The following is a 5,845-nucleotide window of genomic DNA, read 5'->3' on the forward strand; positions in this document are numbered from 1 at the left end:
TCATGTAATAGTTTGCGATACTACATGTTGCGTACTGCTGGGGAAGTGTCTGTATGTATGTGTTTATGTGTGGATGTGTGTCAGTCTGTGTCTGTCTGTCATTCAGTCTGCCTATTAGCTGTCTGTCTATATCCATGTAATAAAATAATTGCTTTTGCCCTTCCATGACAGTGTCTACCACTGTAAGACAAGAATAGCCGTAAGTGGTAGCAGTATAACTTATGATACCAAATTTAAATAAAGTATGAAAAAAGTATAGAGTAAATGTATCACTCAGAATTTTGGGTTCATCGTAACCAATTTTCATACCTTACAGTGACTACATAGGTTCTTGGTAAACAATATATCTGATACTGTTTTGGGACATGAACCTCAGTTCTTGTCTCCATCAGCTGCAGGTGATGAAGTCACATCTGGAAGTTGGATGATGAGCATTGAAAGCCATGTTGTCTGTGAAGGCCTCCAACCAAGCTTCATCACAATGCTTGCTGCTGTTGCAGTGAATTTTATAAAAGCTCAATGTTATAAGGTCATCTCTTGTTTGAGCTTTTTCTAGCAATGTTCATGATTTTGTATTTTCAAATGTAATTTGAAATGTTAAAATCCTCGCTTTTCGCTGTGTTATACTGTAAATATTACATTAAATACGTTTTACAGTAATATATTATTTCTTAGAATACGGTAGTTACTGTAAAATGCAGCAACTGTGGCTAACAGTATTTTACTGTAAAAGGAACATTATATACAGCCCAGTACTGCATTACTTTTTACAGTAAGAAACTGTAGTTGTAGATTACAGTAGAGATACTGTAGAATAACAGTAGCATGCTGGCAACTCTAGCTGCCAGTATTTTACTGTTATTTAACAGTAAACTTTGTTACAGTGAAATAAACGTTAATTTTAGAGGACATTTAGACTATATAATGTAAATTTTTATTAGTAAGTTTTAATTTTTATTTATTTATTTTTTATAAATTATTAGAAATTTCTGGTGACCCCAGACATTCAAAATGGAGACATTTTATTTGCTAAAATTAATTTGTTTTTGATCGTGTAATAGTTTGCTTTAATATGTTGCGAATGAACGTTAATTTTAGGCAACATTTAGGCTATGTAATGTAAATTTTCAGTAGTAAGTTTAAATTTTTTATCAATTAGTAGAAATTTCAGGTGACCCCATTTGAATTCCAGGCAACCCCACGTGGGGTCCCAACCCCAAGGTTGAAAATCACTGCCATAAAGGTTTAAGGTGATTCCTTCATAGGGCACTCATAGAAATTCTGTTATTAGAGGACATAACAAGATTTTATTATTTTAGTGAAATTTTTCAATTTTTTATTGTTATGTTGAAAAGTTACCATATTTGGTTCTTTATCCATAAGTGACAAAAAAAAAAAAAAAAAAAAAATCGAAGAAGCATACATTAAAAAAAAAAAAAAAACAAGAAAAACACACGTAAGGTGAAAGACACATGTATTTTAGAACATTAGAACATGACTTCTAGAACATTAGAACAACATAAGTGCTGATCCAGACACCTGTCCACATCCACATTTTCATTTTGAACATCATTCCTTACATTAGTACCATTACTTCATGGTATCTAACAAAACACAGGTGGGCCTTACAGACCCTGTAGACCACGTTAGACCTGAGATTGTGGACTCACTGTCCTCACTGTAACTGTTACTGTCACTGTATTGTAATGTATGGGAAAATGACCAAAAATAGTCACTTGCCTGATAAAGGGAAGTTAATTATTTCTACCCTAATTATATAACCTATTTGACTGTATTATTTATCTTTTATGACAGTCCCCCCCCCCCATTTCTATGAAAGTTGTGTTCCCTATTGTTTGGTTTATTGATTAATTTATTAATTATGAGTGTCCTGTCCTTATTCACTTTCTTTCTTTTATTCTTATTCTTTCTTTTAAATGAACTTCTTTTCTTTTACAGTAAGTTTTAATCAGTAATTTGAGGGATTTTTCAGTCAAATGAATCAAAGTTGCCAGTGTGAGTAGATTCATAACCTTTTGATTCCCCATAGTCATAACAGTCATAGTCATAATGTGCTTCCTGGGTCCTGGTGATGTTTCAGAACCAAAACCCATTTTTGCTGTTTGACCTTTCTCTCTGTGTTTCTTGTCTGATAAAATGCTTTGCAGTTTTCAACCTCACTTTTCTCTCTCATTCTGTCTCCTTCTGTATTCATCCTTTAAAACCCTTAGTCTGAATCAGCCCTGTATGTGCAGTTTCTGTATCGTGGGCTGTGCAGTAATACTCAGGGCCAGTGCAAACCATTAGACACAGACATATTGACACAGAGGAGCGATCTTAACCTCAGCATTAGTCTGACTCTGCTTGCATCAGACTGCAGTTAATGTCTGTTATAATGGATGTAACACAGATACCAGCCTGTGTTGACATTTTTTTTTTTTTTTGAATTATTACTATTGACAAAATGTACTACAAACAGGATTTAAGGTTATTTTTTGAGAATATTTCATGGTTATGGAGGCTCACATGAATAAATTCAGTCTTGAATTTTGTTGTACACTATTCTTAGTGAAACTTCTAATGTCGAACTCTTCAAATTGTGCTAATATTACATTATGACATCAAGGGGAGAAAGCTGATGGAACACACATTAGAACAATAAAAAAATGTACAAAACATCCTCTGAGTGCAATCAGTAATGTTCTGTATGTCACAGTGCGCTGGAATACGTCGACTGTCTAAACTCTCTGTTAGTGTTTGACTTTTTGCACAATTTCAACATAACAGAGTCCAAAGTCTAAACAACTGAGCGATAGGAGGAGACAGGAAGGTGAACATTAAAAGCACATAGCTGAAATTCTATCTATCTATCTATCTATCTATCTATCTATCTATCTAGCTATCTAGCTATCTAGCTATCTATCTATCTAGCTATCTATCTATCTATCTATCTATCTATCTATCTATCTATCTATCTATCTATCTATCTATCTATCTATCTATCTATCTATCTATCTATCTATCTATCTATCTATCTATCTATCTATCTATCTATCTATCTATCTATCTATCTATCTATCTATCTATCTATCTATCTATCTATCTATCTTTTTTATACACATTACCATATAACCAGACTAAAATGTTAATGTTTACCTGTATTATTTTATTATTATTTCATCATTAATACAATATTTTACTTCATGCAGTTACTCTCTGGGGTAAACCTTATTTAATTTTCCATCAAGTCTCTAAATTACAGTAAAATAGCATATTTTATTTCCAAAGGTTTTCCTGTTTTCAATCACTATATATTTGTTTAGTTTTGGTTAGTTTTTTGCTTCAGTGTCCTTGTCATTTGCTTAATGGATATTATGCAATATCTTAAAAGTGCAACATATTTCGATGTGTCTTCTGTTTCCTCCGTATGTATAAGTACAACAGTTAGAAGGGATCTTACGATGCAGATGTAATAACACTCTGATAACACTGAGTTAATATTTTACTGTGGAAAGAGTCATCAGATAACATGATGATCTTGATATGACATTACTAGTGCAACAACATGATAGTACAACTTCATACTGGGACATCAGGATGGTTTTATTTATACTGGGAGCAGAATCTTAAAGTAGAAATAAACCAGGAACATGTCTAAATTAAATGTATTGTGAATGTATCCTCTAATTTGTTTTACAGAAGGTAACTGGCTAAAGAGAGATTAATTGCTTGTGAAAAAAGCTAAATTAGTTAAGAATTAACTTTCCAAATGACATTTAAATTAGATTTTTCATCCAAATGATGATAATAGTTTTGAGCTAGTGAACTGTGTAAGAAAATAAAGATACAATAATAACAGGAGGAAGGACATAACAGTTGTGTAAAGGGAATGACAGAAATGTTCATGAGCGAATGTTCCCAGTTCTGGTTTGACAGATTTAACATGCAGGGCACATCCAGTAAAACCTGAACTAGTGGTTAAAATTTGCTCACAGGCTTATGATAAATCCATCAGGGAATTTCAGTCAGAGCGTTTTTAACCCAGAAACTAAACCCTGCACAGTGTGTCATGTAAAGTGCAGAAAAACAGATAGAAATCACAAAAATGTACACATTCACGAAACACAAATCTAATTCTACCAGCAAAATTATGAAGGCATATCTGGTTCCTCTGAGGTCATTAATAACTACTCTTAAAAACCCTCTTTTTTTAATGTATTTTCTCAGCTGCATTCAATTTCTCTTGCACCCAGAAATTAAGTTTTAAGAGGTCTTTCTTGCAGACAGGAATGTCCCCATCAATGTTTGGAACCTCAGAAATTTTTTGTTAAAAATTACACATCTTAGTCATATGAACATAGCTTTTTTGTGTTTTCAAGCCTTCAAGACTTTCATCCAAATATATTAACAAAAAGTATTTTTTTTTTAAATGCAAGTATGACCCTCTCCTTCCCTGTCCACTCACACACTGATCTCAGGGACTTCTTCAGCCACTTGTCACTTTACTGCATATTGCACATATTGCATATGTCATTTTAATTCAGTATCTCATCTGTTAACTGTTGCATCTTTATTGTCTATTTATTGTCTCCTCAGCCCCCTGCTGATTATAGTTTTTTTTTTTCTGTTTATAGTTATATTCTATTCTATTTTTTCTATGCTTCTCTACTATGTTCATTTTGCACCATGGGGCCTTAGAGTTTTGTAATTTTACTTTTCTGTACTCTGATGCACATATGGCAAAACTAACAATAGAGCTGACTTTGGACTTATTTGCATAAGTACAGTTGTGGAGAAAAATTATTAGATCATCAAAAGTCATCAGAAATAATGGTTATGCATTCAAGTACTAACTCCTGTGTGTATCATGTGACTAATACAAACAGGAAAGAAAACATGGAATGCCTAAAAGCACTGTTTTTGTCAGTACATTGCCGTAGATATTGATGTAAGAACTGAAGTCATTTTGGTTATTATCAAGAAAACCATGGAAAATGGCTAGATATTGGCTCTTAAATTAAACTATTATGAGCTATTTTTGTTCTTATCATTATATTTGTCCAAATAAATGTACCCTTAGTTGTACCAGGCATTAAAATGAACAAGAAACCGAAGAAAACAAGGGTGGTCTAATAATTTTTTCCATGACTGTATATTCACCTATAATTCTTAAGCTACAAAGTTTAAATGCATCCGTCCTTGTTGCTTCTCATGTTTTATACAGTATGTAAATATATCTTTTATACTCTACGTTTATGAATAATTTACAGACTATGAATGGTGCTGATGATGTGCATCGTGCAACACAGTTAGTAAAAAAAAAAAAAATGGTACAAATGGATGGCTTTGAATACAAATGGATGTAAATGGTGTATTGTGCTGCAGATGACAACACTCTTAGGACTAAATTATAGTCTTTGCAAGACATGAATTAAAATTTCACGACGAGATAGTGAATAAAATCAATTTTCACTTTTGTCCACTGGATGTCAGCAAATGCCAGAATAAAGGATACACTGATCAGTCATATGCAGTACTATCAGGGGAAGTAATGAGTAAATGCACCATAAACTTTTTTGGCAAAGACAATATCCAAGCACGACTGTTATCTTATTCCACTTCTTTTGTATTATACATCAAAATAGAAGCAAAAAAGAGAATGCAATTGACAGAATTGTAACATCCTGTCTATGAGGAGTGGCAGAATTCAGCTATCAGAATTAGAATCAGAGTCTCTTTATTGTCATTGTACCAAGTACAACGAAATTGAGGTAGAGCTCTTAGGTTCAGTGCAAGAATTTACAAGACATACAACAAGTATCAGTAAAGAGGCACACTTACTTTT

The sequence above is a fragment of the Sphaeramia orbicularis genome, chromosome 10 (genome assembly GCF_902148855.1).
Source record: "Sphaeramia orbicularis chromosome 10, fSphaOr1.1, whole genome shotgun sequence".
Lineage (NCBI taxonomy): Eukaryota > Metazoa > Chordata > Actinopteri > Kurtiformes > Apogonidae > Sphaeramia > Sphaeramia orbicularis.